This window comes from Oncorhynchus gorbuscha, linkage group LG06 (assembly GCF_021184085.1).
Source record: "Oncorhynchus gorbuscha isolate QuinsamMale2020 ecotype Even-year linkage group LG06, OgorEven_v1.0, whole genome shotgun sequence".
In the NCBI taxonomy this organism is placed as follows: domain Eukaryota; kingdom Metazoa; phylum Chordata; class Actinopteri; order Salmoniformes; family Salmonidae; genus Oncorhynchus; species Oncorhynchus gorbuscha.
Window position 1 is genome coordinate 28,032,033 of NC_060178.1, and position 25,117 is coordinate 28,057,149.

General features: G+C 43.2%; 1 protein-coding gene across 3 annotated transcripts in view; it reads left to right on the forward strand.

Moving 5' to 3' along the window:
- The window catches only part of LOC124037791 (neuroligin-1-like), a 355,732-nt gene that overhangs the window by 59,797 nt on the left and 270,818 nt on the right, over positions 1–25,117 (forward strand). For 2 of the 3 annotated variants that reach the window (XM_046352854.1, XM_046352856.1), the window contains exon 1: positions 272–671. The exons of the other annotated variant lie outside the window; for it this stretch is intronic. The gene's annotated coding sequence lies outside the window, so the exon portion shown is untranslated. Of the gene's footprint in view, positions 1–271; positions 672–25,117 lie in introns of those variants that run through there. 3 annotated transcript variants of the gene reach the window in all.

A 25,117-nucleotide genomic window follows, 5' to 3' on the forward strand; every position in this document is an offset into this window, starting at 1 on the left:
TAACTGTGAATGTGATGCAACAGCAGCAAGCCATTCATTGTGGGAAATGCCCACACCGGACGTGTGCAATACAATAAGTAGCCTACAATAGGGTAGAGTAAAATCGTGACTTGATATGGGGAAGTTTATTTGCAGACATTTAGGGGGAAAATAACATTCCTTGTCTCTTTAAAAATATGAATCCCCTTTATTGAAGTTCCTTCCAGGGCCACTAGATGTATCTCTGTTCCATTTTTCGATCAGCGCATCCTCTCGCCAACAGGGACGAGAGGAGACCTCGGCATTTTGTCAAGCAAGTGCACCCTGAATCGTGAGCGAAGAAAATATATTTAAGTTATCTATTTTTCGTGTCGTTAAGATAAAGAGGTGTGCGCAAGAGCCGGAGCAAATGGTCGTCTCTGGCGAAGGAAACCGTATTTGGATTAAAAACACTTTATTCCGGCAGAGGGGGATCCTTTAGTTTTTCTCTTCTGCAAAATTGTTGGACGGAATTATGACGGAGTATGAAAAGGCGAGTTGATAACCTTTGAAGTGAAGTATTTTTCTTTGCCAAAGCTTGTGCCTCAGATTTTTGGGGAGATGATTCTAAAGAGCTTTGCACTCTGAAATAACGGGACATGGCACTGAGGGAAATTGTCTGAGGTGACGAGTGGTGGAGATCAAGCCTCATGGTAAATATACAATATTGAAATATGACTGTTCAAACATACTATTCGGTCACAGCCCTTGTCTACTTTTATCAAATGGCGATTTTAAATGCGAGCTTTGAGTCGAGGTCAATTGTAAGATATTGGGAAGGAGGGAAAAACTAGTTCTAGCCTACCTACCCTACATGCATTTATTGTCATGCATAATGTGTATATTAGCCTATATAGCCTATATAAATATCCTAGAGTTACGATGAATTTGAAATTGTGATGCTGGCATGGTGGCTACATTCAACGATAGAGCATATTTTGCTATGTTTGGCACATATGCTCCTGTCCAGCTCTCTGTTGAAGTCTCTGTCTTTTGGAAGCTCACACACTCACGTGCTTTCATGTTTAATATGAAAATGTGATTAAACTACTTTCATAATGGTCGGTTGTGCTGATGCCAGTTGCCCAGGTGCTTAGGTCCAAATCACCATCCATTTTAATACCACCTGCAGCCCTGTGAAGAGACCTAACCCTATTTATTAAGTGCAATAAAGAACCAGTAATGCATTTCTCTGTGAATTGTAATACAACGTAATCATCACTGATGAAGGAAAATTAATTTCCACCCGTCTAAATTCAATTGAAATGTTAATTGATATTCATTTAGCCATAAGGGTAAATACCTAACGCTGAGTCGGGAATGTACTAGCCTTCATTCATTCATTAATTTCAATGACTATGTTCGGAAATGACTCTCAGATGGTGGATAAGCATCGCTATGCTATGAAGAACTGAATTAGATGGTAAATCGAGTAGGTGACGTTTGAATGGGAAAGTTCAACACTATTGGCTATAGGTACAGGGCACCAGAAAACTGGATAAATGCAGTATTTGTGTGTGCTCAATTTATAGCCCAAAGGCAGAAATAGTCATGGCAGTAAAAAGCTGACTGGATTAGTTTATTTGGCTTTGGCAAATAGTCGTTAATGACATTATCAACAATATGGATTTTTTTATGCATGTTTGATATGGGGGATAAACTCACCAATTATCATTACGTGATCTTCGAGCTAATAGTCATTGACGTCCATTGCTATATGCATACGTGGCCATTTTTCCTTTTTTTTTACAGTGAGCACTGTTGTGGTCCTGTTAATTACAGTTTGTAAAGACGTGAACACTGCATGCTGTGTCGTTATAGCCACCTTGGATTTTACTCTTGTAAAACCTCATAAAATGAGGTACCCAATCAAATCTTACGCAATATTAGATTCAAGGACAAAGTTGAATGTGATTTGAGATAGAGAGAGACATATGATTGTCCTCTATTGTGATGCAGGGACAAAAAAGTATATATTACACACATTCATTTGTGACATCGCTCTCAACGCAACTATCCCAGAAGGCAACAACTGGTTGAAAAGACGTCATTATGATGTCTTATTTATATATAGCCTACATATTTTTACTGACAAGAATATTATGTATGTTTCTGACCACCATATAACCAGTTGATCATAATTGTGGCCTATATCTGACCAGTTGGTCATAGTTCTGACCACTACTCATTCATAAGGGTTGGGTTAAATGCGGAAGACACATTTCAGTTGAATGCATTTATATTATGTGCTATGTTATGTACTGGTCTTAATTAAGACCTCATCATAACCCGGCAATGACACCTGACTACAGCACTACAGTATTGCAGAGGACAAAGTTGGATATTGAAAAGATTGTTCATTACATTTCTATTTGTTTCCATAGGCACCAATTAAAGTTCAAATCTGCAACATTCATACATGTAAAATAGATCAAGCAATGGCAAAACAAATATACATCACATTTTTTTGCACATGTGCATACAGTTATTGTTTCATAATTCCCCCACAGACATTACATGCCTATAAAGACTGGGACACAATGTATATAGGCCCATTGTTTTGTTTTATTAATGATTAATAAGAGTGGCATGATGTCATAAGGTGAATGCGGATGTCATAAGGTGAATGCACCAATTTGTAAGTCGCTCTGGATAAGAGCGTCTGCTAAATGACTTAAATGTGATGTAAATGATTGGGTAGATACTCATCAAGGAATTCTGAGCATAGGATGCTATCTGGAGTGTAGTGGCTCTCCTGACGAGTGGTGTGATGGGTCCGATCTGCAACGAAGATAATCAGCGTATTACAACTTTATACATTTCAGATTTGAAAAGAACTAGAGAAGGACATTCCTGAAGGAACTTTGTGGATCTCCATGGTACTAGTTGAAAAAGTTTGTGGCAGTATAGCTTAGAGGTAGATGTCTTCCAAAAAGAGCAACTTGCTCATATACAGTGCTTTCGGGAAGTATTCAGAGCCCTTGACTTTTTCCACATTTTGTTACATTACAGCCTTATTCTAAAATTAATTAAATCGTTTTTCCCCCTAAGCAATATACACACAATACCCCATAATAACAAAGCAAACACAGGTGTTTAGAAGTGTTTGCCAATGTATTAAATACAAAAAAAACTGAAATATCGCATTTCAATAATTATTCAGAACCTTTACCCAGTTCTTTAATGAAGCACCTTTGGCAGTGATTACAGCCTGAAATCTTATTGGGTTTGATTTTACAAGCTTGGTACACCAGTACTTGGGGAGTTTCTCCCATCCCCCTCTGCAGATCCTCTCAAGCTCTGTCAAGTAGCATGGGGAGCGTCGCTGCACAGTCATTTTCAGGTCTCTCCAGAAATGTTCGATCAGGTTCAATTCCAGGCTCTGGCTGGGCCAGTCAAGGACATTCAGAGACGTATCCCTAAGCCACTCCTGCGTTGTCTTGGCTGTGTGCTTAGGGTTGTTGTCCTGTTGGAAGGTGAACCGTCACCCCAGTCTGAGGTCCTGAGGGCTCTGGAAAAGGTTTTCATCAAGGATCTCTCTGTATCTTGCTCCATTCATCATTGTCTCGATCCTTACTAGTCTCCCAGTCCCTGCTGCTGAAAAACATCCCCACAGCATGCTACCACCACGCTTCACCATAGGGATGGTGCCAGGTTTCCTCCAGATGTGACGCTTGGCATTCAGGCCAAGGAGTTCAATCTTGGTTTGTTTCATCAGACCAGAGAATCTTGTTTCTCATGGTCTGAGAGTCTTCAGGTACCTTTTGGCAAACTCCAAGCAGGCTGTCATGTGCCTTTTACTGAGGAGTGGCTTCCGTCTGGCCACTCTACCATATAGGCCTGATTTGTGTAGAGATTAAATGGTTGTCCATCTGGAATAATCTCCCATCTCTACAGAAGAACTCTAGAGCTCTGTCGGAGTGACCATTGGGTTCTTGGTCACCTCCCTGACCAAGGCCCTTCTCCCCAGATTGCTCAGTTTGGCCGGGCGGGCAGCTCTAGGAAGAGTCTTGGTGGTTCCAAATGTTGTCCATTTAGGAATGATGGAGGCCACTGTGTTCTTGGGGACATTCATGGCTGCAGACATTTTTCTTTACCTTTCCCCAGATCTGTGCCTCGACACAATCTTGTCTTGGAGCTCTACAGACAATTCCTTCGACCTCATGGCTTGGTTTTTGCTCTGACATGCACTGTCAGCTGTGGGACCTTATATAGACAGGTGTGTGCCTTTCCTAATCATGCCCAATCAATTGAATTTACCACAGGTGGACTCCAATCAATGGAAACAAGATACACCTGAACTCAATTTCGAGTCTCATAGGAAAGGGTCTGAATACTTATGTAAATAAGTTATTTTAGTTTTTTTTATGGGGTATTGTGTGTAGATTGCGAAAACAATTAGATTTAATACATTTTAAAATAAGGCTGTAACATAACAAAATGTGGAAAAAGTCAAGGGGTCTGAATACTTTCTGACGGCACTGTACTTTACATCCTCCTTCACCATTGCGGTTCGGGCCATGTTTAAGAACTTTCCAGAGGGCCTGCAACACATTAACCTCCTGAGTTTTATGGCTTTTCATGACAATTACTATAAGTATAAAAAGATAATAAAATACATTAACATTTGGCATAATGTGGGCATGCAGGACACGACAGAACAGTGACACACAGTAAAAAAAACTGTCAGAATCTACAAAAAAATTATCTTTGTCTTTGTCAATGTCTCAACTGCTCACTTACTTCTTACTTAACTACAATGGAGCACACACGAGTGGTAGCAAAGGCAATCTGAAACATTTTAAGAGGATATCAAAATTCAACAGTAGTTGAATAATGACCATTTTGAACTCATCTCTAAATGGTAAAGTTTTGCTTAATCTAAATTGCAATGTTCAAACAACTTTTATAAACACACCACTCCATAATCCTTAAGACAAGGTTCCCCAATTGATGACAGCTTTGGCAGTCTTAAAAAAAATCAAAGGTGAATGCAACAATTAAAGTATAAAATAAAATAATAACGAGACAATAAAATATTATATTTTTCAAAAGTTGTGTCTCATATCATTCCTGCACCAAACGTAGTTAGAAATGGGTGTAATTGGCAAATCTCTTCCTCTTCTCTGCAACTGTGCAAATTTCTGTGTTTGAGTGAGGGCCAAGGAGAATGAGCAAGAGAGAAATGGGATAAACTTTACATGACTCACTGAGGGAGGTGTCTGTTGAATCTGGACACAAGGATTTTGCACCTGAGAAAAAGGCGAGTTAAAATAGGATTTTATTTGCTTTACAAATGTATATTATTAGAGTGGTGCTATTTCAATTGGATCTACTAACACTAAGATCAGGCAAGCATGGGCAGCTGAATAGCATGTCTCTTGGGGAATCCAGTCTCACCTGATGCAGAGAAGAAACTTTAATGATCATCAGCATAGCTATTACAAACCTAGCTCTTACACAAGTGGCTAGTATGAATCAATAAACATTAAAGATCAGAGTATATTTTTGCACACAAAACTAACTGTCAATGATTATGGATTTAAGAAGGGGTGGTTCTGCGCTCTTATTTCCCTGGGATGTGGCAGAATAGGTCAATGGTAAGTGAATGGGTGGCCAAACACTGCTGTAGAGGCCATGCATTTGGTCATTGACATGTTTCAACTGTAAAGGCAGAGTCAAATCATGATGAATCATTAGTTAAGGCAGGGATGGGCAACATTGATGGGGGTGGGGGCTACAGAAAAACGGAACTCATAATGAGGGGCCGCAGTGGCCCCACCTTGCGAGCAAAACATTTTAGCAGCCCGCCTCGTGACAGCAAATATTAAAAAAATGTAAAAGTTTTAAATTTAAATTTCTACACATTTTGCCATGCGGCGGAGAGAATATTTGGCAATTTTACAACTAATTTCATGCACATTTACTCATTTTGCCCTTTATTATGATAACTGGTGATCAATCGGCCCCACCCAGGTCATTAATTCAACCATGCTTACTACAAGTTTAGATAACTGGCTGCTAGAATAACTTACCAATAATTAAAAAAAGAATAATGCTGAAATGGGCTCATTAAGTGACTGCTGATGCACAACCAAATTTTGTGTATTCTATTATTCTAACTCTTAACAGTAAGTTGAGACCCCGACTGAGTCCCCCAAAAAAAAATATTACACTAGCTTAAAATGTCTCACACACACAATAAATGTTTCCTATATGTAAATTCATCAACCATCTCTCTCTCTCTCTCTCTCTCTCTCTCTCTCTCTCTCTCTCTCTCTCTCTCTCTCTCTCTCTCTCTCTCTCTCTCTCTCTCTCTCTCTCTCTCTCTCTCTCTCTCTCTCTCTCTCTCTCTCTCTCTCTCTCTCTCTCTCTCTCTCTCTCTCACGCACACACTGTCATTAACTAAACAGATATCAAAATATCAAAACGTTTGCTAGTTAGCTACAACCAATGGCTACAACAGGTAAAAAAGAAAAGTTACCATGTCCTTGGAGGATTAACCATAGAGCTAACATTAGCTAGCTAAAATTACCCAGCAAAAAATTACCCAAGCAAATCTTTCCTTGAAGTTTTTCTCTCCAACAAACTGCCGCTTTACTTACAAAAATTAAAACAAGAATGCAGGAGAACAGGGACTACCACTTAACAGTAAAAACATTTAGATTTTTTTTTTTTGTTGTCAATTTGAAGAAATGTTGTTTTTCAGCTGTGTTGTTGTGGAGCCTACTGGGCGCTCTGTCCCAACGGCCTTATGGAATAATGGCAAGTTTTACCTTGAACTTAAGTTTTAGCAACTGAAATGTAATTACTACATGCATTATGTTAATTGCTTAAAAACTTTAAGGGAACACATAATAGTCATATTGTCATGGTCAAATTCAGGAGCTTAAATGTTTGACTAATTATTGATGGGAATAAACAAAAATTGGGTTTTGTAAATCCTGGTGGATTGTAGTAGGGTATTGAAATGAAATACATACTGTAGGTCTACGTGTTATGTATTAAACATCAAAACAGCGTTCATTGGGACAGAAGAAAATGTGCAGCACAATAAACAGTGCAATTAGCTAACACAGACAACAGGTTACCATTACAACCCAACATACACAGCAAGCTATCACATACAGCATCATTAATTAAGCAAAGATTATGTACTGCTGTTTTACTGCATTTTAATGCTAGTGAATTTTTGTTAGGGTGTCCTGTATTATTGTGCATGTTTATCTTACATGCTGGTAGCCTATAACAAATATTATGGAAGTGAATGTTCACTTTTGAATTGTGTGGAGTGCAACTACAAAAACCACTGCTATAGCCTGTTGTTTGTCAAATGTGCTAAGCTGAATCATGCAAACTCTTCTGAAAAAGAACATTACTCCAATTGTGATAATTGTAATCGTTCTAGTGTGGGTCGATAGCCCAAAAACTCTATACATGCTTCTAAAGATTGCTGTCTATTAATTGAGTAGCATTTAGATAACTGGTCAGTAGTTATATCAGATTTCAACCAAAAATCAGATATCAACAAAAGTAAGACTTACTATATATCATGAAAAATACCACTTAATCCCAACCAGATTTTAAACAGAAAAAGACGTCTTTATAACGTCGTATGCCCACTGGGTAAAGATATGATCATGACTCACTCAACTCACATCAATGAAGGGTTGTATAGTAGGCCAAGCCTGTGCCTCATAGCCAAATGTATATGAAACAAAGGGATAGTTTGTTGAATATTGCCAAGGCTACTGTGAATGTGTTTTGGTGTGGTTTTTTACGTGTGGCATCTAAAAGTGCAGAAGTTCGTACAACAATTTTCTAAGTCCATTGATTTAGTGTCACGTCAGTAGCCTGAAAGGTTAGAGCTCCTTACAATAGGCTGCCTCCTCTCCTTAAACTCCTGGCAGCATCCAACTCAGCTACCCAGTCTGTACATAGGAGGGAGCTAGTTCATAAATAATGGAAGTGTTGACTCTTTTGTGTTCCTGTTGTTTCAGGTGCGTTCTTTTTTTTTGTAACCAACTTATTATTTATACTTTAAAAAAAACGTTTTTTTCCTCCAAGGGGGTCGGGGGTCACGGGGGGGGACAAAACAATCAAAGACCTGCATACAAAGATAACCCCTAGCCCATTCCCCTGTTCAGTTAGGAAAACTGTCATTGGGAATATTCTATTTTCTTTTACAGTATTGTCAGAGAGCTTCCAACTGTTGTATGTTGTCGTACAGAATTTATTTTCCGTCTGGGCGTTTTTCCTTTTATACTACTATTTTTGATTATTCGTTTTTTTTAATGAGGGAACTATTTCCCTTTACAACTTGCTCAGACAATATTTACACATAATCACAGTCAGACAGCGACAGCGTGACTTTTAATTTGAAAGGATAATTCCACAAGCTATGCATGTAGGAGGCACACCTGTAATGGATTGTGTATTACCATACTACAACACTATAGAGACCCAGAGAGGAATTCTGTGAAGAAATTAAGGGATGGTTTGTGAGTACAGTATACAGAAACACTACACTGTAAAAAAATAATGTTGTTTTTACAGTAACTTACTTGCAGCCTATTACCTGTAAGTTACTGTAAAAAATATAGAGTATATTACTGTAAATCCCCAAAATTTTGCTTAACAGTACATTACTCTAAAGTGTATTCTAATGTAATGTTAAACCAAAGTTAATGTAAAAACAACATGATTTTTTAAAATAGTGTTTCTTTTGCTATGAGATGGAGACTATGGCAGCTATCTGCCACCCTTTCCTCATGAAATTATTGCTGGGAAGGTTTCTGTAACAAGTTCTAAAATGGCAGACAGTGTTGCTTAATTTGGGGCCATTTCGGAACTGTCTGCATATTTTTCAGATTTTCTAGCATAGGCTCCAAATGGCCCTTACGGAAGAGGGCTTTGTGAGTGCCTGTGGCATATATAGTGTTAGGGATTTGCCACGGAAGGTGGTTTTTCATGTAACCCCGTCATTTCAGGCCATTTGCTGGTTATTTAGCCCCCACAGTGTTTCTTCAGCTCAAGTGGACTGATGCACTCCTCTTGTCAACATGAGAGCTTTAGTGGCCATTTGCTGTGTTTTCGGTCAGTTCATTGTGTCTTGACTGATCTGAGGTGGGAAATGGGGTGCAACGAGAGCCTCAGCCCTGAAATGGGACATTAATAAGGTCTGAAGAGTGGGTGTGTGTGTGTGTGTGTGTGTGTGTGTGTGTGTGTGTGTGTGTGTGTGTGTGTGTGTGTGTGTGTGTGTGTGTGTGTGTGTGTGTGTGTGTGTGTGTGTGTGTGTGTGTGTGTGTGTGTGTGTGTGTGTGTGTGTGTGTGTGTGTGTGTGTGTGTGTGTGTGTGTGTGTGTGTGTGTGTGTGCATGCGTGTACCCAGTGGAGGGACATTGGAGCACCCCATCTAATGAGTATACAGTGTCACAGAGCTCTCATGTGGCACCAGACCAACCCTCTGGTATGATGACTCAGGTTCTCACCTCAGAGAGCACCCAGTCCTTTCACACTTTTTCTGTCCATTTCCTGGGGAAACAAAAACAAAACACATGAAAAGTGGAGCACACAGTACGTGCCAGAAAAAGCAAGACAAAGCTAAACAGCCGTAACGGACTTGTTCCTGTGATGAGTGTAGTTTGTGCTCGCTGCTCACCTCCCATCTAGGGTTGTGTGGCAGCGCCGCGGTCAAAACTCCACTTCCCACCTCTCCACATCTGCTGGAGTGAAAGGACCTCTCAGTCAATCGATCAGAGTCCTGCTGCTCTAAAGGTGAGAGAGAGCTGGGCCATAGAAGCGCTCACACATTCCAATTAAGCCCACTTAGGCTCTGTGTTGCACCTGTCCTTCCTCTCAGGGGGGTGACTTTTAAAGCCAGAGCAAAGTGAAAAAATAATGGATTAATATTCTGTTGAGAATAAACTGCTCAAGTGACCCACTGAAAAGATTGGTGTTGAAATGTATAGCGGCCGTTGTACGGGGCTCTCTGAACAATTCTGCTATTTTGTGTGGTTTTTTTGCACGGATCTTAGTTTTTTGGTACATAACATTTCCGCCATTTTTTCCTAGGATCGAAAATAGCTTTTGGACATCGGAACAGCAATCACTAACCTCGATTTCAATGAAAATGTCTACCTCAGTGAGTCAGATGCGCAGGACGTACTGCTCAACACGGACCAGGCCCTTATCCTCAAAACTCGGAAGAGAAAGAGACAGCAATTTAGAGACCGACATGCGGGCCCCCTGATGAAACTACAGTGGCAAGGAAGTAAACCGCCTCTACCCTCTTTTGTATTGGCGAATGTACAATCACCGGAGAACAAACTGTATGAGCTCCGTTCGAGAATGGAACCTGAACAACTGTAATATCCTATGTTTGTCGGAAACTTCGCTAAACAAGGACATGGATAATATTCTAGCTGGTTTTTCTATGCATTGGCAGGACAAAATGGGAGCGTCGGGTAAGCTCAAGGAGGGTGGTGCTTCTCTCTTTCTTAATAACTGTCATGTCCTGACCTTAGTTCATTTTTTATGTCTCTACTTTAGGTTGGTCAGGGCGTGAGTTGGGGTGGGAATTCTATGTTTTTTCTATGTTTTGTATTTCTGGTTTTGGCCTGGTATGGTTCCCAATCAGAGACAGCTGTCAATCGAACCATACTTAGGCTGTTTTCCCACTATGGGTTGTGGGTAGTTGTTTTCTGTCTTTGTATTAGTTACCATGTGGAACTGTTTCGGTTGTTCTTTTTGTTTACTTTGTATTGTAGTGTTCAGTTTAATAAAATGACGAACACTTACCACGCTGCATATTGGTCCGATCCTTCCTACTCCTCCTCAGAAGAGGAGAAAAAGCGTTACAATAACAGCTGATGCGCTCTAATATTCATTTGTTGGATGGATTTGCTGTTTTTTTGGGTTGTGTTTCAGATTACTTTGTGCTCAATAGAAATTACAAGAGGGGTTTAATAAATGTAAATGAATTTGGATGCTACCATGATTACGGATAATCCTACATTAATTGTGAATAATGATGAGTGACAAAGTTACAGACTCACAAATATCATTATCTACTATTCATTCAGGATTGTCCGTAATCATGGTAGCATCCACATTAATGTAGAAGTGTTGAGAAACATATTCTATTCTTATTTACAATAAAAGTGACTACAAAATGACACAATGCATGCAGGGCATAAAATCATCTGAAACACAAGTTTGTAGAGTCACAAGCTTGATGTAGCCACTGCGTGCTATGAATATGGGACCAAATACTAAACTTTTTACTACTTAAATGTACATAAGGGAATTTGTCCCAATACTTTGGCCCCCTAAAACGGAGGGACTATGGACAAAAAGTGCCGTCCTTTCTAAACGGTTCACCCGATATGGATGAAAATACCCCCAAATTAAAGCTGACAGTCGTCATGTTCATTGCATCAATTTAAATTCCAAAGTTATCGTTACTCATTGTGTATCTATTACGTGTTTCCTTTTGCATCATTTCTCTATTTTCTTTCTCTGCATTGTTGGGAAGGGCCCTTAAGTAAGCATGTCACTGTTAGTCTACACCTGTTTACGAAGCTAGCACAGACTGGAATATGTTCCAGGACTCATCCAATGGCATTGAGGAGTTTATCCACATCAGTCACCAACGTCGTCCCCACAGTGACGGTACGTTTTGACCACATTACATGATAATGCTGTTCAACACCATAGTGCCCACCAAGCTCATCACTAAGCTAAGGACCCTGGGACTGAACTTCCTTTGCAACCGGATCCTGGACTTCCTGACGGGACACCCCAGGTGATGAGGGTAGGCAACAACACCCGCCACGCTGACCCTCAACACAGGGGCTCCTCAGGAGGGCTTTTGTCCTTTCCTGTACTCCCTGTTCACCCACAACCGCGCACAACTCCAACACCATCATTACATTTGTTGATGACACAACAGCGGCAGGACTGATCACAGATGACGATGAGCTTATAGGGAGGAGGTCAGAGACCTGACAGTGTGGTGCCAGGCCAACATTTTCTCCCTCAATGTTAACAAGACAAAGGAACTGATCGTGGACTCCAGGATAATGGAGGGCCGAGTACTCTCCCATTCACATCAACAGGGCTATAATGGATCGGGTCAAGAGCTTCCAGTTCCTCTGTGTCCACCTCAGTAAGGATATATCATTGTCCAAACACACCAACACAGTCGTGAAGGGGGCACAACAATGCCTTTTCCCTCTCAGGAGGCTGAAAAGATTTGGCATGGCTGGAGTGGTGTAAAGCTCACTGGCCCCTTAGTTCCAGTGAAGGGAAATCTTCACGCTAACTTTGTGGCGACAGTTTGGGGGAAGGCCCTTTTCTGTTTCAGCATGGCAATGACCCCATGCACAAAGCAAGGTCCAAACATAAATCGATCAGTGTGGAATAACTTGACTGGCCTCCACAGAGAGCCCTGACCTCAACCCAATCAAACACCTTTGGGGATTAATTGGAACTCCGACTGCAAGCCAGGCCTAATCGCCCAACATCAGTGCCCGCCCTCACTAATGCTCTTGTGGTTGAATGGAAGCAAGTCTCCACAGCAATGTTTCAACATCTAGTGGAATGCATCCCAGAAGAGTGGAGGCTTTTATCTCAGCAAACAGGGGACCAACTCCATATTAATGCCCAGGATTTTGGAATGAGATGTTCAACGAGCATTTGTCCCCATTCTTTTGGTAATGTATTGTAGTTAGTTAAATAGCTACCTGGACTATCTGCATTGACCCTTTTTGCACAAACTTCTTTGACTCATCACATATGCTGCTGCTATTGTTTATCATCTGTCACTTTCATTGTAGTTGTACATACAGTGAACTCCAGAAGTATTGGGACAGTAACACATTTATGGCAGAGGGGAGTGTATGTGGCCCAGTACATCACTGGGGCTGAGCTTCCTGCCATCCAGGACCACCAACAACAAAAGTCACTCTCCCAATACTTTTGGAACTTACTGTATCTACCTCAAGTACCTTTTACCCCTGCACATCGACTCGGCACGGGTCACCCTTGTATATAGCCAAGTTATTGTTACTCATAGTGTATCTATTATTACGTGTTTTCCATAACTTCTCTATTTTCTTTCTCTCTGGAAGTAAACATTTCACTGTTAGTCCACACCTGCTTTTTTTTAACGAAGCATGTGACTAATACATTTTGATTTCATATGATTTGACTGAAGTTTTGCCTCGTTTATAAGTTTTGCCCTCTATTTTTGCCCATTAAGAAACCAAACCCAACTTTGAGTCCCACCAGGGGAAACTAGTAGAGAGCAGGTTCTGTGTTTACTCTCCCCAGCTCACAGGCTTGGCCCTTGAGGGCATCCAAGTCCCCCATGAGATCTGCGGTAAGTAACTAATTATTGCTTTTGATGTAAACCAATTTGAGGAGGACCCCTGGATCCTAGGGGTGGGCTAAAGTGGAGCCGTAAGATCTGTGTACCCCAGGAGAGCAGAGCTGGGGAGAGCCCGCTCCATTTGCATTATGGTAAAATATAATCTAATAGTGGAGTTTATCATTTTTCTAAATGTATGATAATGACTTTCCCAAATACACTCCTGATCAGGCCTGGTCTCTATGCCCTGAAGTGAGAGAGTGGGAGGTAGTGTTTCTCACTGAGCACAGGGACTCTCGGAGAGCAGCCAGGAAGATTTTCCATTTTAATTTTTTCACGCCAAACTGGTGCTTCAGCTGTGACCCCTGGCAAGAACACACAAAGATGGCAGCCAGGTGAACCAAGTGGAGGGGAAAAACAGATGCCCTCCCACACAGCCAGTCAGCCACAGCCATTTAGAAAGCTAAATACAGTCAGGCTCTAACAAGGGCTGTGATCAGCATCACAATGCTGATCACAGCCCCTGCCTATGCCACCCCTACTCGCATCCTGCCCCTGTCTTTCTCAATTGATTTGTGTTATCAACTTGTATTCCCTTTTCTTGCATCGTTTTGTTTGGCTGTTCTTGCAATATTTTGTGAACACACATGAAATGCACTTAACAAATAAACGTGATTTGATTTGAGAGAATTGACCTGATAAGCTAAGTAGAAGCACACATGGAGCTGTCCAGTTATGATGCTCTTCAGCCTCCTGGTAAACAGTGTAACGTGGGGATGCGAGACCAGAGGAGGAGGTTTTCTTGAGGGGGCCAATGAAGGGTAAGGGGGTAGTGTATGTCGGCTGCAGTGTGCAGTGTGATGCAGGACTTGGCTGGGGCAGCCGCAGACGCTGGGAGTAGAGCAGGATGAATAATGCACAGCCACGTCACCCCTGTCGTCATGCACCTCAGTGCTCCGCCACAGGCTACAGACATGTGCTGGGCACTGCACGTCATGTGTATATGTGTGTGCGTGTAGTTTTTGTGCAGTGTGTCTGTGTGTGTGTGTGTTCAGAGTGAAGCGCTCATAGCTTGCTGTTCCATTTGAACTCCTCCATGTTCCCAGCTCCAGAGCACTGGGAGTTGATGTGACATGACAGCACGCGAGAACCTGCTAGAGTCAGAGGGACTTAAGCAGTAAATTGGAATTTGTTAACTGTCATTAGCCATAATTTAGATGGTAGCAATGGTCAAAAACCCAAATGGTGGATACTACTACTATTACAATACTACTGCTACCGCTGCTACCATTTGTAATGGATGATAGCATTGGTGAGAGCGTTCTATCATTTTTTGTTAGTAGCACAAATATTGTTGCCGGTAATTTGTACTATGATCAGAATTGTTTCTTCATCATAATTTCCTTCTGCATTTAGATTGCAGATTTCTTCTTATTCATGCGTGAATACCAGACTTATTCGATTGCCAGCAGCATACCATCCTGCATACCACTGCTGGCTTGCTTCTGAAGCTAAGCAGGGTTGGTCCTGGTCAGTCCCTAGATGAGAGACCAGGTGCTGCTGGAAGTGGTGTTGGAGGGCCAGTATGAGGCACTCTTTCCTCTGGTCTAAAAAATATCACAATGCCCCAGGGCAGGGATTGGGGACGGTGCTGTCTTTCGGATGGGATGTTAAATGGGTGTCCTGACTCTCTGAGGTCGTTAAAGATCCCATGGCACTTGTTGTAAGAGTAGGGGTGTTAACCCCAGTTTCCTGACTAAATTCCCAATCTGGCCCTCAAACAGTCACCTATTAATCCCCAGTTTACAATTGGCTCATTCATCCCCCTCCTCTCCCCTGTAACTATTCCCCAGGTTGTTGCTGTAAATGAGAATGTGTCCTCAGTCAACTTACCTGGTAAAATAATGGATAAAAAAATCTAAAAAATCATCATTCTTTAATAACCCAAGCCTTGGGATTTCCCCCAGCTTGTGGAGACAGGCCTCAGTAGAGCTGCTGCAGTCAAGTCTAGTTACCATTTATCTCACAATGTGACTGACACATTTTACTAAAGGGTGGTGATACAATGGGCATTGTCTCAAACAGCGCTCGATTTTTTTTGATGAGTGCCAAGGAGAATTCCGACTTGTGTTCTTTAAATCACAGCAACGTCCCACTGTCACACCACAAAGTCCACAAATCACAGCAGGCGGACCTGCTGGCTAATCATATCCACTGAAATAGTCATAAGCAGCTGACTACAAATTCCCCAAAAGCCTTCCTGGAGGTGAAATGAGATCATTAATGTCAGCGGTAGCTCGCATGGAAGTAAACCACACAGTGATGGAAGGTTTAGTCTGTTGACTGACTGCCGGCATAACTCTACTTTGTGCCCATATGTTCTCTACTTTTGACAGCTTGGGCTGAAATAATAGGCCGTTTGTTTTCCAGAGTACACCTCTATATAATCGGGGACCTTCCAATGGCTCCTATTTGGGAAATGTGCTGAACCTCATTAAATGCTCCTCCTCTACCATCGTCTCTCAGTCTATGTATATCCATGCCTCATCTGTGGTATTTTTGCCACCCTGTAGACCCATCAGTAAATTAATAGGGTAATAAATACTGTGGTGATGACGTATTGTGATGCATCAGGTACATATTGTCTATAACTGAAGACAAAAAAGCGTAGTTCTGCAATGCATTAAGTCATAACATTGCTTCCCATTGCAATGCTTCCTATTTCAGCATTGGAACTTGGCTGCAGGGTCCCTGAGTGGGTTAGTGATTTGACTCACACTGGGACAAGTCCCCGCGGGGGATCTGCATGACGGATGCCTTGCCATAAACTCTGGGAAAGAAACAACAAATAAACATGGAAAAAACTTAGTTGGAAAAACAGGATGATAAATGAGTGACTCCACATGCAAAATAAATGGCAAGGCTGATTTCATAGATCACCTCTTTCTGCTTGATCAGCTGAGCTTATTAGGGTAGGGTTCTTAAGCAGGGGATTTTCAAAGGATTTGTGAAATGGATATCCTGGCCACGTGTGAAATTTGTTCTCAACACCTGGAAGAGTTTAATCACATACAGGAAGCATTGAAATTGGAGGCAAAGTTGCAACCATTTTCTGTCCCCATTTTTAGGATAAGGTAGGAGAATGGATTGAGAATGAGTTGTCTCGAAGGAAAACATGCAAATACAGTATAGTATTGGATTGTATTTTTGTTTCACTCGATTGAAATTGCATCATGGTGACACTTCTGTTATGCTGTAGGTATGAGAAAGATATTACAGGGTGTTAAGGTAGCTACCGTAGGGTTTTACCTAGTGGTATGTGTATGTTTACCACCCCTGAGAGATTTAGCTTTGGGAGAGACCTCACTAAACTCCTCTCAGCATAGGCCTGTTTGAGTTAGATTGTTGTAAAGATTAAAGGCCACAATCAAATCTCATCCTCTGCGCACACTCATCCACTTAATCCTCCTCACACCACTCTTCCACTTAATCTCCCTCACACCACTCATCCACTTAATCTCCCTCACGCCACTCATCCACTTAATCTCCCTCACACCACTCTTCCACTTAATCTCCCTCACACCACTCATCCACTTAATCTCCCTCACACCACTCATCCACTTAATCTCCCTCACACCACTCATTCACTTAATCTCCCTCACACCACTCATCCACTTAATCTCCCTCACACCACTCATCCACTTAATCTCCCTCACACCACTCATCCACTTAATCTCCCTCACACCACTCATTCACTTAATCTCCCTCACACCACTCATCCACTTAATCTCCCTCACACCACTCATCCACTTAATCTCCCCCACACCACTCATCCACTTAATCACCCTCACACCACTCATCCACTTAATCTCCCTCACACCACTCATCCACTTAATCTCCCTCACACCACTCATCCACTTAATCTCCCTCACACCACTCATTCACTTAATCTCCCTCACACCACTCACACCGTGCAGCACAATAATGTTACCAAATTCTGTTTTGCCCCGACAAGCCAGCAATCATCGCTCGAGCCAAACCTAGCCCCTCCTGGACTGAAAAAAAGAGTTCAGATTAGAGCCAACACCTTGGATTTCATTTGCCTGTCTGCAGTCTAAATATTAGCTGGTGTGTCAGAGATGACAAGGCTTGTGGCGAGGCTCATGTGCAGTTTTTCTTAGCCGCCCCATTGCAAAAACCTCACAGTAGTTTTATAGTCTCATTAACAATACAGTACACAATCAATGCTGGAGGTTTTTCATTTAATTCTGTTTATCTGTTTGCCTAATTATTCCAGAACGCAGAGTGCTTTGCATTTGTTTGCATGCATATCATTTGTACGCCTCTGTCAATAGATGTGATTTGTTTTAAAAGATGGTTTTGTTGCGAGGGTTGAAGTGAGAGTGATGCCAATAATTCATATGTTTGGCTATAGACAAAATAGAAATGACTGCAAATATTACCATTGGGCACACAAGGACATCTAATCTGCCGTGACTGGGAGGGTTTGAAACTCAGAGGACTGCCAAACTCCTTCAACGCAGAGCTTTTAATTTATATTTAGTATGAGATATATATAGCTCTGTCCCAAACCCTGTATTCTTGTATATTCACACACACACACACACACACACACACACACACACACACACACACACACACACACACACACACACACACACACACACACACACACACACACACACACACACACACACACACACACACACACACACACACACACACACACACACACACACACACACACACACACACACACACACACACACACACACACACACACACACACACTAGTTTACTTAGGTCTACAGGAGGACCAATAAACCATTGGGTCTGCTTAAGCAACCTAAGTGTTTCTTTCAACATGCCCACAGCTACAGCTGCTATACAAAAATGCATGTGCTTAGTGTCTTAGGATTGTGGGTTGTTAGTATCACTTCATCTCCTCGTGGTGTCAACCTTACTTCACCCCTGTGCCACTCATTTAAAAGTCACATAGTACGGGATTACTACATGACACTGTATAGTCTCCACTCCGGATGCTGATGTGTCTCTGTCTTGGTCTGTCTCTCAATGATGTGCCTGTTCTGCTTCTGTCTGTGACTCTGTGAATCTGTGTCTGTGTGTGGCGGACCCGGTACAGTAATATTGAGGACAAGCGTCCCATTGTGGGAGGACATAAACCTGCTTTGTGTTGCGCTGGGAGATCTGGCGCTGTGTTCATGTGCTGGACCAAATGAATGGCTGATCTGAATCCGCTTTACACTGGCTTCACTGGGAGAAAGAAAGAGATAGAGAGAGAGAGAGAGAGTCTCTTCTAGTTATAAAACCAATCTCCCATTCCTCCTTGTTTTCTATAGAGGATGATAAATATATAGCTACAGTTGAAGTCGGAAGTTTGCATATACCTTAGCCAAATATATTTAAACTCTTTTTCACAATTACTGACATTTAATCCTAGTAAATATTCCCCGTCTTAGGTCAGTTAGGATCACCACTTTATTATAAGAATGTGAAATGTCAGAATAATAGTAGATCGAATGATTCATTTCATCATTTATTTATTTCATCACATTCCCAGTGGGTCAGAAGTTTACTCAATTAGTATTTAATAGCATTCCCTTTAAGTTGTTTAACTTGGGTTAAACATTTCGGCTAGCCTTCCACAGGCTTTCCACAATAGGTTGGGTGAATTTTGGCCCATTCCTTCTGACAGAGCTGGTGTAACTGAGTCAGATTTGTAGGCCTCCTTGCTCACACACACATTTTCAGTTCTGCCCACAAATTTTCTATTGGATTGAGGTCAGTGCTTTGTAATGGCCACTCCAATACCTTGACTTTGTTGTCCTTAAGCCATTTTGCCACAACTTTGGAAGTATGATTGGGGTCATTGTCCATTTGGAAGACCCATTTGCGACCAAGCTTTAACTTCCTGACTGATGTCTTGAGATGTTGCTTCAATATATCCACATACTTTTCCTACCTCATGACGCCATCTATTTTGTGAAGTGCACAGGTCCCTCCTGCAGCAAAGCACCCCCACAACATGATGCTGCCACCCCCGTGCTTCACGGTTGGGATGGTGTTCTTCGGCTTGCAAACCTCCCCTTTTTTCTCCAAACATAACGATGGTTATTATGGCCAAACAGTTCTTTTTTAGTTTTATCAGACCAGAAGACATTTCTCCAAAAAGTATGTGCAGTTGCAAACCGTAGACTGGCTTTTTATGGCGGTTTTGGAGGAGATGCTTTTTCCTTGCTGAGCGGCCTTTTAGGTTATGTCGATATAGGACTCGTTTGAACTGTGGATATAGATACTTTCGTGCCTGTTTCCTCCAGCATCTTCACAAGGTCCTTTGCTGTTGTTCTGGGATTGATTTGCACTTCTCGCACCAAAGTACTTCATCTCTAGGAGACAGAACACGTCTCCTTCCTGAGCGGTATGACGGCTGCGTGGTCCCATGGTGTTTATACTTGCGTACTATTGTTGGTACAGGTCTACAATTTTTCTTCTGAGGTCTTGGCTGATTCATGTTGATTTTCCCACGATGTCAAGCAAAGATGAGTTTGAAGGTCGGCCTTGAAATACATCCACAGGTACACCTCCAATTGATTCAAATGATGCCATTTAGCCTATCAGAAGCTTCTAAAGCCATGATATCATTTTCTGGAATTTTCCAAGCTGTTTAAAAGCACAGTCAACTTAGTGTATGTAAACTTCTGACCCACTGGAATTGTGATACAGTGAACTATAAGTGAAATGATCTGTCTGTAAACAATTGTTGGAAAAATGACTTGTGTCATGTACAAAGTAGATGTCCTAGCCGACGTGCCAAAACTATAGTTTTTTAACAAGAAATTTGAGTGGTTGAAAACGAGTTTTAATGACTCCAACCTAAGTGTCTGTAAACTTCCCACTTCAACTGTATATGTTTTATGTACCGTACTGTATGGTTGAAAAGTCTCTCACATTTACATTACATTTAAGTCATTTAGCAGACGCTCTTATCCAGAGCGACTTACAAATTGGTGCATTCACCTTATGACATCCAGTGGGACAGTCACTTAACAATAGTGCATCTAAAACTTAGGGGGGGTGGGGTGAGAGGGATTACTTAACCTATCCTAGGTATTCCTTAAAGAGGTGGGGTTTCAGGTGTCTCCGGAAGGTGGTGATTGACTCCGCTGTCCTGGCGTCGTGAGGGAGTTTGTTCCACCATTGGGGGGCCAGGGCAGCGAACAGTTTTGACTGGGCTGAGCGGGAGCTGTACTTCCTCAGTGGTAGGGAGGCGAGCAGGCCAGAGGTGGATGAACGCAGTGCCCTTGTTTGGGTGTAGGGCCTGATCAGAGCCTGGAGGTACTGAGGTGCCGTTCCCCTCACAGCTCCGTAGGCAAGCACCATGGTCTTGTAGCGGATGCGAGCTTCAACTGGAAGCCAGTGGAGAGAACGGAGGAGCAGGGTGACGTGAGAGAACTTGGGAAGGTTGAACACCAGACGGGCTGCGGCGTTCTGGATGAGTTGAAGGGGTTTAATGGCACAGGCAGGGAGCCCAGCCAACAGCGAGTTGCAGTAATCCAGACGGGAGATGACAAGTGCCTGGATTAGGACCTGCGCCGCTTCCTGTGTGAGGCAGGGTCGTACTCTGCGGATGTTGTAGAGCATGAACCTACAGGAACGGGCCACCGCCTTGATGTTAGTTGAGAACGACAGGGTGTTGTCCAGGATCACGCCAAGGTTCTTGGCGCTCTGGGAGGAGGACACAATGGAGTTGTCAACCGTGATGGCGAGATCATGGAACGGGCAGTCCTTCCCCGGGAGGAAGAGCAGCTCCGTCTTGCCGAGGTTCAGCTTGAGGTGGTGATCCGTCATCCACACTGATATGTCTGCCAGACATGCAGAGATGCGATTCGCCACCTGGTCATCAGAAGGGGGAAAGGAGAAGATTAATTGTGTGTCGTCTGCATAGCAATGATAAGAGAGACCATGTGAGGTTATGACAGAGCCAAGTGACTTGGTGTATAGCGAGAATAGGAGAGGGCCAAGAACAGAGCCCTGGGGGACACCAGTGGTGAGAGCGCGTGGTGAGGAGACAGATTCTCGCCACGCCACCTGGTAGGAGCGACCTGTCAGGTAGGACGCAATCCAAGCGTGGGCCGCGCCGCAGATGCCCAACTCGGAGAGGGTGGAGAGGAGGATCTGATGGTTCACAGTATCGAAGGCAGCCGATAGATCTAGAAGGATGAGAGCAGAGGAGAGAGAGTTAGCTTTAGCAGTGCAGAGCGCCTCCGTGATACAGAGAAGAGCAGTCTCAGTTGAATGACTAGTCTTGAAACCTGACTGATTTGGATCAAGAAGGTCATTCAGAGAGAGATAGCGGGAGAGCTGACCAAGGACGGCACGTTCAAGAGTTTTGGAGAGAAAAGAAAGAAGGGATACTGGTCTGTAGTTGTTGACATCGGAGGGATCGAGTGTAGGTTTTTTCAGAAGGGGTGCAACTCTCGCTCTCTTGAAGACGGAAGGGACGTAGCCAGCGGTCAGGGATGAGTTGATGAGCGAGGTGAGGTAAGGGAGAAGGTCTCCGGAAATGGTCTGGAGAAGAGAGGAGGGGATAGGGTCAAGCGGGCAGGTTGTTGGGCGGCCGGCCGTCACAAGACGCGAGATTTCATCTGGAGAGAGAGGGGAGAAAGAGGTCAGAGCACAGGGTAGGGCAGTGTGAGCAGAACCAGCGGTGTCGTTTGACTTAGCAAACGAGGATCGGATGTCGTCGACCTTCTTTTCAAAATGGTTGACGAAGTCATCTGCAGAGAGGGAGGAGGGGGGAGGGGCGGAGGATTCAGGAGGGAGGAGAAGGTGGCAAAGAGCTTCCTAGGGTTAGAGGCAGATGCTTGGAATTTAGCGTGGTAGAAAGTGGCTTTAGCAGCAGAGACAGAGGAGGAAAATGTAGAGAGGAGGGAGTGAAAGGATGCCAGGTCCGCAGGGAGGCAAGTTTTCCTCCATTTCCGCTCGGCTGCCCGGAGCCCTGTTCTGTGAGCTCGCAATGAGTCATCGAGCCACGGAGCGGGAGGGAGGACCGAGCCGGCCTGGAGGATAGGGGACATAGAGAGTCAAGGGATGCAGAGAGGGAGGAGAGGAGGGTTGAGGAGGCAGAATCAGGAGATAGGTGGGAGAAGGTTTGAGCGGAGGGAAGAGATGATAGGATGGAAGAGGAGAGAGTAGCGGGGGAGAGAGAGCGAAGGTTGGGACGGCGCGATACCATCCGAGTAGGGGCAGTGTGGGAGGTGTTGGATGAGAGCGAGAGGGAAAAGGATACAAGGCAGTGGTCGGAGACTTGGAGGGGAGTTGCAATGAGGTTAGTGGAAGAACAGCATCTAGTAAAGATGAGGTCGAGCGTATTGCCTGCCTTGTGAGTAGGGGGAAGGTGAGAGGGTGAGCTCAAAAGAGGAGAGGAGTGGAAAAAAGGAGGCAGAGAGGAAAGAGTCAAAGGTAGACGTGGGGAGGTTAAAGTCGCCCAGAACTGTGAGAGGTGAGCCGTCCTCAGGAAAGGAGCTTATCAAGGCATCAAGCTCATTGATGAACTCTCCGAGGGAACCTGGAGGGCGATAAATGATAAGGATGTTAAGCTTGAAAGGGCTAGTAACTGTGACAGCATGGAATTCAAAGGAGGCGATAGACAGATGGGTAAGGGGAGAAAGAGAAATGACCACTTGGGAGAGATGAGGATCCCGGTGCCACCACCCCGCTGACCAGACGCTCTCGGGGTGTGCGAGAACACGTGGGCGGACGAAGAGAGAGCAGTAGGAGTAGCAGTGTTGTCTGTGGTGATCCATGTTTCCGTCAGTGCCAAGAAGTCGAGGGACTGGAGGGAGGCATAGGCTGAGATGAACTCTGCCTTGTTGACCGCAGATTGGCAGTTCCAGAGGCTACCGGAGACCTGGAACTCCACGTGGGTCGTGCGCGCTGGGACCACCAGAGTAGGGTGGCCGCGGCCACGCGGTGAGGAGCGTTTGTATGGTCTGTGCAGAGAGGAGAGAACAGGGATAAACAGACACATAGTTGACAGGCTACAGAAGAGGCTACGCTAATGCAAAGGAGATTGGAATGACAAGTGGACTACACGTCTCGAATGTTCAGAAAGTTAAGCTACGTAGCAAGAATCTTATTGACTAAAATGATTAAAATGATACAGTACTGCTGAAGTAGGCCAGCTGGCAGTGGGTGTGTTGTTGACACTACACTAATCAAGTCGTTCCGTTGAGTGTAATAGTTTCTGCAGTGTTGCTATTCGGGGCTAGCAGGCTAGCTAGCAGTGTTGTTTACGTTACGTTGCGTTAAAAGAACGACAATAGATGGCTAGCGAACCTAGAAAATCGCTCTAGACTACACAATTATCTTTGATACAAAGACGGCTATGTAGCTAGCTAAGTAGCTAGCTACGATCAAACAAATCAAACCGTTGTACTGTAATGAAATGAAGTGAAAATGTGATACAACCTGTGAATGCGACCGGGTAGTTGAGTTCTATACAGAAGACGTTGGCTAGCGTTGGCTAGCTGTTGGCTAGCTAGCAGAGTCACCTACCTTAAGGACGACAAATAGCTGGCTAGCTAACCTCGGTAAATTAAGATAATCACTCTAAGACTACACACTCTAAACCTAAACAACACAATTATCTTGGATACGATGATACGATGATACGAAGACAGCAAAGACAGCTATGTAGCTAGCTAACACTAAACTAATCAAGTCGTTCAGTTGAGTGTAATAGTTTCTCCAGTGCAGCTAATCAGTGGACGTTAGCTAGCTGGCTAGTGAAGACTACGTTAGGACGGCGAAATACGATAATTACGCAATTATCTTTGATACAAAGACGGCTATGTAGCTAGCTGAGAAGAAATTGCTAAGATAAGACAAATCAAACCGTTGTGATATAATGAAATATAATGAAAAAGTTATACTACCCGTTGGAGCGACGTGCAGATGCGACCACTCGCTCCAACCGGAAGTAGTCAGTTCAAGGGGCAATCTGCAGTTGCTACATCAATTTTTGGACTTATAAATTAATGATAAATACCCATTGAATCTTGTAGCATATCACTTATAACAGCCTCATGTAACAGTATAATTTTAAACCGTCCCCTCGCCCATACCCGGGCGCGAACCAGGGACCTTCTGCACACAACGACAACAGTCACCCTCGAAGCATCGTTACCCATCGCTCCACAAAAGCCGCGGCCCTTGCAGAGCAAGGGGAAACACTACTTCAAGGTCTCAGAGCAAGTGACGTAACCGATTGAAACGCTATTTAGCGCACACCGCTAACTAAGCTAGCCGTTTCACATCCGTTACACTCACATAAGAGTATTTCAACTGTTGTACCCCATCAGAAACCAAAATAATAGCTTGTTTTACTCCAGTGTTTGTAAACAAAGTAAACGTAAACAATATCTGTACTGTATAGCATGGATCAACAACTAGATTCAGCCGTGGCCCGAAACTTGTCTTGAGCGGATGGTCAGGGCGCCGGAACATAATTACAAATCATTTGAATGCAAATAAACCGCAAGAAGCCCCAACAAATATATTTTTTGACTAAAACATAATCATGAAATCAAATTTCAAACCTGGCTTACATTTGTATACAATCACATATAACTCACTAGTGTGCGTGGGAATACGTTGGAACAGATATCCAAAAGTAAAATCACTT